Below are 11433 nucleotides of genomic sequence, written 5' to 3'. Positions count from 1 at the left end.
TACATCCAAAGAAGACACTATTGTAATGATGCGGATGGTATTTTGGCCATCCAAGAATACTTACTGAATTTCATCTCTTTGTGCTCTGCGAGAGTGGCGACCAGCATTTGGCACTCATTTAAAGAAGTATGCTCGGGAAGAAAGATGTTTTGTCAGATGGAAACATTATTTTGTTAATAATGTTGAGCAAAATGCAGTGCTTAAAATTGGATAGCAGTTTAATAAAATAATAGATGTGTTTTGCAAATAAATGCATAATGCTATAAATATTATCAATAGTGGCAATGAAGAATTGAAACGCTTTTTTGTCTATTTTGGAATTGAAAGTAAGTATAAATGCAAGGTTACGATAACACTTTTTTACTTAATACTTTTTGGCGAATCATGTAGAGAAATAGATCTATATTTAGAACATCACTTGAAATTTTCTTCTCAAATATATATTTTAACATGATGGAGTTTCGGAAGCCTTGGACTTCTGAACTTTAAAGAATAAAATGTTGGTAGACAAGAGCGGCAGAAAATAATGCATTACTTCCTATATCACAAGCCCTGTAACAAATGTAAAGTACAGAAAAGAAAGTGGTAATTGTATGATACGTAAAGAACACACATTCTCAAAGGTTCCCAGAATTCGATATCTACTGGATTACCTCCCCTGAATACTCGCATGCGCCGCCATTATGGTACCGAATAACGATACCGGGACCTATATATTTATACAGGTATCCTCGAGTATCCTAACATCGTGGTAATAACGAAAGTCATCCTCGCGCGACGTAAACTGTCAAGAGATCATGGCGGTTCAACACTTAAATAGTACATCGGTTATCGGTTAATGTTAACTACGGTAGATAAAACAAAAAAACATGCAGCAAAATATTACATAATTTACCTTTTCATTGCATACCCATTGCTCAGCGTCTCGGTCCCTGTGTATCCTAAGTTCGTGGTAAACATTCCAGGTTAAAATGTATCAACTTCCGGTTTTAATATGTTATTTTTTGCATTAGGCCAATCAAAACAATTGTTTACTGTAACTAATTAACTTTCATTTAGCTGAGAATTTTTTTTGTATGTGGGATAAACAAGTTATAACTTTTGAACACTGAAAACAACAAAAACACTATTAACATGTCTCATTAAAACATAACTTATTCCTCTGAACCAGGTGAGCAATTGATGCAGTAAAAGGGATCCCCACTCCTAACAACTCTTTTGTCACTGCAGTATATTAGGTGCACCCAATGAGAGCAAACAGTACACTGAACCCACTTGGTAAAAACAAGAGATACACAATTGACCAATTCTTTAGGCTGGAATCGCTTGCAGACGCAACACTTTTCAGATTCGGGCATCTCTTCATCAGTTTCAACTTGGTAACTTTCACTTAAGTATACATGAGATGTACCAGGCCTTTGTGGGTCATCAGCTGGAGTCCTTGTTATAATAGATTTGTTCTGAGATGAGGCCGACATAGGCTTTTGGCTTGATATTGGAACTTTCCCTTTATTTCTTTTGACATTTTCTCTTTTCTGTGTTGATGTTGGCTGCTCTTTATAAGTACTCAATTTTGATTGAATTGGGCTTTCTGTGATGGGTTTCCCTGCTATTATATCACTCACATTTCTCCTTTTTCGTATATTCTCATCCTTTCTCCCTTTGATTTCAAATAAATCCTTCACTTTTGACGTGAAAATATCCTCATCCCGATCACCAGCTTCATCTTCATTTACCTGCCTATCTGAAGAAGCAGGCATATGGTTTTCATTCTTTTCACTGAAATCTTCTTTGTCACTTTCAGTTCCACTTGTAGCACAAAATACTTCAGCAGGTATTAAACTTTCTTTGTGTATTGCCGTGCTTTCTAAAGGATATATCCCAGTCTTCTTAAATGCAGAGTGCAAGTTCTATGCTGAAAGAGCTGTAGAATAAACTTTAGATGATAGCTCACATATATTGTATCTGGTAATACTTGCAGATGTCTCTCGCATGAACTTATTGCAGGTGGAATTATACATCCTCAAGAACGGTCCATAGCAGCCAACGTCAAGAGGCTGGAGAATGTGGGAGCAATGAGCTGGTAAAATGAAGAGAATGATGTTTTGCTTCTTTGCCCATTCTACAAGGTCGAGCGATATATGGGACTTATGACCATCCAAAATTAGTAGAAGGTGTTGTTCATTTTCTCGTTGTGGTAGAAATTTTGTCAGATGCTTCTGCAATATAGTATCTGAATACATCTGCATTCACCCACCCTGAATCAGACATCATGCAGTCAGCTCCTGGTGATGCACCCTTCATGAGATCTGGAATACATTGTTTACCAGCAAAGACAAAAAAGGGTGGAACAGCTACACCACTTGCAGAACCACATCCAATAATTGTAGATGTCTGTCCCTTTTGGGTAACAACTGATTGAGGATGAAAGTCAGTGCCAGCAACAATAGCAGGTGGAGTATGGTTTTGCATAACTCCTTTCACGTCGATGTGTATACCAGATTTGGTTTGTCGCTAAGATCATATTTTTTTATTATGGCTTCAAGTTCCTTAAAGTAGTCAGCGACAACAGAATCGGAGGCTCCTTTAGCTCTTACTTTTTCTAAACCTCTTGGTTTCAATACTCTTAGTTGGGGCCATCGCTTGATAAACTTGTTTTACCAATTTAAAGTGAAAGAATTCTCCTTTGTCCTTTTCCTAAGCTGGATGGCAAAATCGGTAGCAATATTGCATAACTCCTGTCTTATATATCCATAACCATATTTGGCCATAACTTGAAGATAGGACGCTAACTTTTCTTCTTCATCAAGTGAAAAGACAGGAAAGCGACCAGTGGTTGTTGTATCGATGCTGATTCTGCCTATCACTCGATCACGAAGTGTTTGCTCTGGTATTTTATACACTTTGGAGGCTTTATAGACACTCAAATGTTCCTCCCTGACTGCAAGGTATGCCTTTGTTAAGGTTGTAGGTGAGTACTGCCTCCTTGTAATCACATGCTGAGGAATTGGCTGAAATAAGAACATATTTAGGACTGATACCTTTTCCTGGAAAATACATTCTTACTTTATTGTGTGTAACAAACAGGAATATACATTCTTTATTGTTCATTAAATGTGAAAGTTTCTATTTTAAAACTTGTGTTCTTATAATGTATCCCTTTAATATGCAGCATGGAGGTCCTTTGAATGATAATCCAGTGAATACCATAGGCATGATGTAATTAGTAGCGTTTAATTAACCCATTAAACTCAGTGCTATTTTATTGCAAACCATTGATAAAAGGTAGAAAACAGCTATCAAGTCACTTTAACCGAAAAATAAAAATTGCTTGGCCTAAAATTTAAATACCCATATGCATGCGCGGCCCTGGAAAGATCAGGTCGTCTGCTCTGTAAACGAAAAAGAAATGGGGGCAACACTTTGGGGCGTTATATCGGTCATTTTTTACGTGATATGAACATGGAATAGTAAAATATCATTTTTTTTTAGAAATGTGGTAATTCATTTTTTTATTATTTACCTGTTTGAATCGCATTTTCGCTGAATTTCTTCTCGGACGCTATGTAAACAAACCGATGTCACTTTTCACAGAAGTCGCACGCGGAAAAATAACGCACGCGACGAGAGGTCACGAGAATAATGGATACCACGATGTTAGAACTGCCACGATGTTGGAATACTCGTCGATACCTGAACAATAAGAGGAAGCGAAGCGATTATATTTAATATATTTGAAGATTAAAATAGTTTCACTTATCGATTTGATCATCACACAATCGTTCGGATTTTTTAATCAAATATGTTTATCAGTTATTTTGTGATTAATTGAAATAAGGTTCATCTGCATTTTTATACGCCCGTTCAAAACGGGACGTATTATAAGATCACCCTTGGCGTGCGGGCAAGCGGGTGGACGGGCGGGCAAGCGGGTGGACGGGCGGGCGGCGTCCACATCAGTGTCCGCTCTCTTTTTCAAATAGTTTTCGTCCGATCTTCACCAAACTTGGTCAGAAGTTGTATCTAGACAATATCTAGATCAAGTTTGAATATTGGTCATGCCGGGTCAAAAACTAGGTCACGGGGTCACTTAGTGCATTTCAACCATTTAGCATGGTGTCCGCTCTCTAATTGAAGTAGTTTTCACCCGATCTACAACAATTTTGGTCAGAAGTTGTGTCAAATGATTTATAGGTCAAGTTCAAATATGGGTCATGCCGGGTCAAAAACTAGGTCACGAGGTCACTTAGTGCATTTCTAGCATTTAGCATGGTGTCCGCTCTCTAATTGAAGTAGTTTTCATCCGATCTTCAACAAATTTGGTCAGAAGTTCAAATATGGGTCATGCCGGATCAATAAAATGGACACTTAGTGCGTTTAAAACAATCACCATTGTGTCTTTTACCCTAGTCCATTAGTCAAATGGTAAAGTTATCAAGTTGCCCAAAACCTTTAAACGGGCGTATCTTGTGACAGTTTGTCACTCTTGTTAACGTTATAAAACACAGCATGATTTATGCCTTGATTGTCATTATACATGTTATTTGATGGTGACGCATGGCATCTTATCTTAATAACGGCATCGACATACGTGAAGAATGTGTATTAAATAAAATATAAAAAAGCAAGAAATCAGAAAGAAAATATTGAGAATAACACAAAAACAATGTTTGTATGGATTTAGACTTTGATTTTACCAGTAAAATGTTATTATTATAATAAAATTAAAATAAAGTTAAAGGCAAAAAGCAGATATGCACTTTTCAATAATAAAAAAAAATCTGACATCTTACACATTTTTGCTTATTAAAGACCTATTAAGAAACATCTGTATTTGTAGATCTTTGCGCGAATAAATATATTCTGTACTCGTTCATTTAACATAACAAAATTCACAAAATTCATGTCCGGCTAGATATTTTTGTTTTAGCTTGAAAGCGAACCATAAATAAAGATGTTAATAAAAAGTACTTACGTTTTAGACTAAACCAGATACTTTTTAATACTAAACAGTTCGCCTCTACCGGAATTCGTACTGAGTTCGCTTGTAAATATTTTCCGATCAATTTTAGTAAAAATCACAAACTTTATTCCGGCTATAGATTTTTGCATTACCTTTAAAAATGAGACTTAAATAAAAAATATTCATAACGAATAATAAATGTTAAGAAAAACAAAGCTATGCACTATTCAATAAAAAAGTATGCATCTGTCTTAAATCTTAAACATTTTCTTGATGAGTATCTCCGGAATTAGAAGCTTTTATACAAACAAATTGAACAAAGGCAGACATCTGATTTTCAATTTATGTGGGTACCTCGGAAATAAATGTTTCAAAGTTTCGCAATTATTATCACCGGAACTATTAACACTAAAAATCACAAAGTTACTTCAGACTTAAGATGCTGATATACACTTTAAAATTATAGTCGAATAATTACATTAAACAAAAAGAAATTATTGTGTTTTAAGCAAAGGCATAACTGAAATGAGTACTTTAAACCCCCAGCTATTTCAGCCTTAAACATTACATGTTGTCACTGAATATTGCTGTAGAGACACATATGTAAGAAATCTAACTTTTACTTTTTAATGATGTGAAACATAATGCGTTAATGTTTCCAATCTTTGTGTTTGTGATATCTTTGAACGCTGTAGTCTATGAGTTCTTCAGTACCGTAATGGTAGCTGGTCACGTGATAGCCAATATGGCGGCGGTCAATTTATCGATTTTGGAATTGTCTATACATTTCAACGTACAATATGTTTTGGTTGAGCCCCGTTCTGGTATAATTTGGCTAAATGCATGTGCGTCAAGTGCCATCCCAGATAAGCTTGTGCAGTCCACACAGGCTAATCAGGAACAACGCTTTCCGCTTTGATGTACTTTTTCGTTAAAATGGAGGTCCATTCTGACGGTAATCCAGTAAACGCGGAAAGTGTCATCCAAGATTAGCCTATGCGGACTGCACAGGCTAATCTGGGACGACATTTAACGCACATGCATTAAGCTCTGTTTTCCCAGAATGAGTCTAAATTAACTGTGACTCTAAAATCCCCCGCAAACATAGAATGAATAATGATTGTTTCAACTTCGTCGATAAAACAAATACACGAATTTACAGGAACGTGATTTTAAAACGCCTATGCGTGGGAAAATGGCCAATAACGGCTGTATCGTTTCGTTTATTCGGGTATTGCGGTTTTTAAATACTGAAATCCTTTGAAACATAACCAACCGACAAGTTTCTTATTCGCCAGTACTCTAGATTACGGGATCAAACGCATGACATTGACGGTTGATGCGCGCATTCGTAGCTCAGATAATCCAGTTGAGTCATGCACTAACATTTGTCAATTAAAATATGTTATCAAACTTTTAAATTCAAATCTAACCGGGAGGTAATGCTTGAAATATTTTTGCGGCAAAGGTATATATTTGAAGTGGGCGTCCCGGCTGACAGTGTGTCGGAAGATAAATCATATTTTAGTATACTGGAAACCGTTATCTTGGCCGTTGGTAGTGACACGGAAAAAACATCACGCTGAATGGTGAATATGCTTGGTCACATTTCAGAACTGAGGAAATAGACTTTATATTCGTATCCATTGTCTCTTATAGCAATAACTTATAAACAAATACTGTGTTCATTATAATAATACTGAGTTAAACGTTATAGACATACCAGAAAGTTATTTGTAAACCCTAACTATTGTTCAATGCCCTATAGATACATTTATGAAAACCTGATCTGTGTTGATGAAATAGACTTTATATTCAAACACGAAGTTATCATAAATATGCATTTGCAGTATATATATTAAATCGTCCAATTGTATACATGTAAACATTTTAATGTAGTAAGGATTTTCTGTATAGTAAATCTAGTTCACTAAATTCATTAACAAGATAAGTATTGATGCAAAGCATCAAAGGGCGTCGGGAATTTCAGTGTAAAAGGCACTCAATGAAGTTACATAGAACGATTTTTTTTCCACTGTAAATGTTAATATATTGACCGATTATTTTAAAGAAAATAGAAAAAGATACTGGTATAACCATTATCTATGATTTTGTGTTATGAACCCCAAATAACCATTATCTATGATGTTATGTTATAACCCCAAAATAACCATTATCTATGATTTTGTGTTGTAACCCCAAAATATTTCATAGTTCATTTTATTTACATTGGTTTCGTTTTTTAATGGCATCCGTGTGAAGTTTTCATTAATGGAACAGAAATGTGTAGGTTTTAAAAAATCTGCTTCATCTTGTAAGCGTAATTTCATATTTTTCTCAACTTCAAGGGGAGATGATTCTGAACTTATTCTTACGTTGCTCATTTACGATAGGGGTTGAGTACTCATTGATATGAAAACACTGTAAAAGTTTGAAAAAAAATGAATGAAAACTGTAAATTGCACATACGAAGCTGCATTTCACAATACTTTCAAATTCAGTAAAAGATCATAATAGATTTATTGCTCCAATATTCATCATTTTCAATAGGGTTCGAGTAATACTGATATAAAAACACTTAACAAGTTTCGAAAGATTCAGACGAAAGTTGTGAAATCTTTTAAACAAGTGGAAATTGTTTATTTTCTCAAATTTAATAGAAAAAATGTCTGGACTTATTGTCCCGATGTTTCTCATTTAAAATGAGGTAAAAAAGCTCATTGATATGAAGACACTGTAATTTTGGAAAGAATCTGATGAAAAATGTTGACATAATCACCTCACCAAGCAGTTTTTCACTTTTATTTTTAAATTCAAAGAGACATAATTCTGGACTTATGGTCCGATATTGCTCATATAGGGTTTGGGTTGGGTCCTCATTGATAAAAAAACCTGTGCAAGTTTGGAAAGAATCGGATGAAAATTTTGGACTTTGAACAAGGAAATTCTAAGGAAGATAACTATGGCCGTAATGGTCGGATAATGCTAAAGGGTCCATACCACCTGGATAGTAATACGTGTCGCGCTTCGCGCTCTATATGTGGTTCTTAAAAAAACTCCGAGGAGTGCTTGACTCTAGGGAAACGGGTTGCTGGGACACACGTCCTCCTTGATAAGCGGCTGCTTCCTTTATCGCAACTCATTGTTACAATCAATAATACGTGTCGCGCTTCGCGCTCTATATTTGGTAGGGATAGTACTTAGGGCCTATGATAGACAACCATAAAAATCGAGGATAATAGATGTGTTGTTTGCATATATTTGTTAATATAAAAACACGTGTATGTTTTATAAGATATTTAAGTGATGTCAGAAATTTTAAATAACGTTGTCACCACGCGGCATCCATTAATTTTAATGAAAATGTCAAATTGTGTTAAAATGGATTTTAAAATGTCTACATAAAATAAAGCTTTATTATGTGTATTTACCTGACTGAAAAAAGATTGTAAGCGGCCGAACCTTTCCGTTTGTGCCGGAGCCCGGGATTGAACCGGGGGCCTCCAGATGACTGTTCCGTAAACAACTTCAGTCTAACGCTCTCCCAACTGAGCTTTTCAGGCTGACATTCATTTATGTACTGCTATTTGGTGAAGTTGTGTATAGCGATCGTAATTATATGTCTATTAATAAACTAATACAGTGTACGTTTTCGTACCACTACGCCTTCCAATAAACTTGCTTGCGCAATAGGTTGTCAAATATCGTACTAAATTGATTCTCCACTAAATAAGCAAATTAGAAAAACCTCAAAATAAATATATGTTGATTATGTTTTGTTTTTATACAAAACCAGAACGTTTCGCGTTTTTGCCCAGTCCCTGTGATTTTTCCCCTGTGATCAGTTGTGGATCAGTTATTAATTAAACAATTAGCTTTGCATTATTGGCAATAAATGTTGTAATAAATGTAATAGGCACAAATGCAGTACTTATTTACACTAATTTACACAAAATTTCACCACTAGGCAAGATATTCTTAAAACAAAAATATATACATTGATCCGTAAAATAACTTCTCCCATAAGCGAGAAAAATGCATAACATACTAGTCGCCGCACTCCAGTGCGACGCCAATACATACATTTAGTGTCATGAAGTCATGTCAGTAATTTAGAATGAATACACTCCTAATCGGTGTATTTGGTGTATGTTTAAACATGTTTTGGCCTGGGGCGTAGCCCCGAGGCCATACATGATATACAGTTCTGAGCCTATCCGAATTGGCTTGCTGCCAAAAACCAATTTCCCAAAATTCCGCTTTACCACATAATTCACGCACAATAAAAGTAGTTCTTCGCAGATCTCAATACCCCGCCTTGTAAATATAGAACATCACTATATAACATGACAGTGTCATAAAAAATGTTAAAACAAACATTATTGAAGCAAAATTTCTCAGCATTTTTAATTTACATATTCATGCGATAATAAGTTCCTCACTTGACGGTCTAGGCCGAAACGATACGAGTGTTTACAGAGACAGTAAGAAGACTTTTTTCAGATACATTTTTTGAAGATATTATATGTGGTATTTATAAACATATTTTAAAATATTGTTATTTTATTTTGCGTTAACAAGACATTCCAGAATTTTTTTTTATATATTCACGATCATTCTCGGAAATAGACCAAGTAACCGGATATGATATTTTACTGCGCAAATCGAGCGCGCAAATCGAGCGCGAAAAGTTCTACTTGAGACAGCGAGGCATGGTATGGTATTGCGCAAGGGTGGGGGGGGGGTTAGAGGGTTAGGGTTAGGGTTTGGGTTAGTGTTAGGGGTCGGGTTAGGGTTTGGGTAAGCCTAAACCCAACCCTTACCCTAACCCGACCCCTAACCCTAACCCTTACCCTAACTCTTTTTTGGGGTTATCACCCCTGACCATGCCTCGCCCTTTGTAGTTTTCCGTCTCCCAAGACAAAGTACACAATCTGTACACCGTTCTTTATCAGGGTAATTGGATTTTCTTTTGTATACACATTTCAAAGGAAGTATGAGTGTTTTCATGATCTGTTAATCATGTAATAAAAAACTATTTTAGGCAATAGAAAGTGATATATTTGACGCCAACAATAACAGTTTTTTCCGGCCATGTTGTTGTTGTTGTATATCTTCACACCTATGTAGACGAACCTCTACCAGATCTGTAGAGTTAAACAAAAGGTCGTTCCCACCACCGGTATCGTGTAGTCCTCAACCGTATATTACACTGTTGTATATACACAAATATTGTCTTTTCTTTAAGTCTCTGAGCTTCTGAACTCAACCGCTAGGGACAATCCGTATAAATTCGGACAAAGGGAGAAATTCGGACAATACCTCTTCCAAATAACACTAAATCTAGCCCCAGGCCTTCAGTACCTACAGCGCTTTGATTAATTATTTTTTAGATTATGAAAAAAAGGAATTATGCCATAAACGACAAGTGTACCTGTGCCAGCTTGCGTATTCGCACAGACTATGTTGGAGTCACATGTATATGATTCGTTTACTTTTTAGAATGGTAAATTAATGAATCTGGAAGACAAATACTGAAGAGGCATTTTCTACTTGCTTCTCACTACGGAATAGACATTCTTATCACCGGAATGGTGGGTATCAAGATTCGGTCAACACAACGGATAACTTTGTCTGGAACTCCGGGTTAGTAAACAGTGCTTAATCGCATGAAAAAAAAAATCATTTTTTTGTAAATATGGATAATGTTTGCGTCTTTTACCCCCACTGTTTAAGAACACATTAAAATATCTATTGGGCTCCGGAGGTAAAAAATTAATACATATTCTGCCCGGAGGGCGCTCGTCAGGAAAGGTCGAATTCGCCGAATAGCGATTAAGACATAAGAGAAAGTGTCAAAATGTTATTTGGGCGCTTTTTCACTAATCAAATGTGGATGATGAGCAGAGTGTTCTCGTGTCAAATTAACCATGTCACAAGTGTCATTGTGGTCAATGTTTGCTATCCTGATAGCTCTCTTTTGGTTATCAATTGTTTGTGCAAGAGTTATCGCCCGTAGCGAGATTACAGTAAGAGCTCGTGAGATATCGTGAATCGCGAAGCCTTGTTTAAATACGGCTAAACGGTTTGTGAATAGTTGTCATTCCGAACGTTTCTGTAGTCATAAACAATTTGAGTTGTCAACAATTGGAATGCTATTGATTTAAGGCCCATTATAGTCTATATTAAATATGTGGCATGCACCTGACGTATTTACAGGGACATCATGCACCCATAAAGGGCAATAACTACATCAATACATCTCCACTACACAGACACTGATACAATCGTTGATCTTTACTCCTGCATGTTCAGAGTGACGTCGGAAAGCATAATACTAGTAAATGGTTGAAGTTGAAAGGCAACTAATGCATGGCTTTGCAACTTACTGTTATAAATAAAAGAAAATTCAACTATTATTTAAATATGACCATTTTAATATCCGCCGAAATAACAAAACACACCGATCA

The sequence above is a fragment of the Dreissena polymorpha genome, chromosome 2 (assembly GCF_020536995.1).
Source record: "Dreissena polymorpha isolate Duluth1 chromosome 2, UMN_Dpol_1.0, whole genome shotgun sequence".
NCBI lineage: Eukaryota > Metazoa > Mollusca > Bivalvia > Myida > Dreissenidae > Dreissena > Dreissena polymorpha.
This window is presented reverse-complemented; position numbering follows the sequence as displayed.